Here is a 749-nt window from a genome sequence, read left to right as displayed (position 1 = left end):
TTACTTTATTTATCTCTAACCATTATGTACGCAGGATCCTGGTGGACGGGGGCAACTCAGTCAACATTATCCAGCATGACGTCCTCAAAAATGAACATCCCGGATTCAGAAATCATCCCTAGAACATCGGTGCTAGTCGGTTTCAGTGGCGAAACCAAGAAGACATTGGGGGACATCAACCTCCCAATTTATATTGAAGGGTTAAATTCATACCAAAAATTTTGTGTTATAGATAACCTTTCCTGTTGCAATGTTATTTTAGGTAGGCCTTGGCTCCATGGAATGAAGGCCGTAGCTTCAACTTATCACCAATGCATCAAGCTACCTACTCCTTGGGGATTTGTGAAGATAGTGGGTGACCAAGCGGAGGCTAGGAACTATTATTCGTCATCAATGAAACCAGTAGCCAAGCAAACTATAGCATAGCAACTACAGCAACATCCAAGGAACGTGCTGGAAGCTCGGGAGAAAGACCTCAAAGAAGTACCATTGGACCCCGAAGATCCAAAGATAAAAGTGTTCCTAGGATCCAGTATCCCCAGCAAAATCGAGGAGGATATAATATCCTTCTTAGGGCGAAGAAGATCTACTTTTGCCTTCAAGAACTCCGACATGACAGGTATTTCGAAAGAGGTAATCACTCATAAGCTCGGCCTTGATTTATCTGTAAAACCCGTCCATCAGAAGCGAAGGAAATTCGCTCCTGAGAGGAACAAGATCATACAAGAAGAAATTGAAAACCTTCTTAA

Source organism: Bidens hawaiensis, unplaced genomic scaffold, assembly GCF_021521415.1.
Source record: "Bidens hawaiensis isolate Kalapana, Puna unplaced genomic scaffold, B.hawaiensis_p1.1 tig00419374_1, whole genome shotgun sequence".
Taxonomy (NCBI): Eukaryota; Viridiplantae; Streptophyta; class Magnoliopsida; order Asterales; family Asteraceae; genus Bidens; species Bidens hawaiensis.
Note: the sequence above shows the minus strand (reverse complement) of the source record.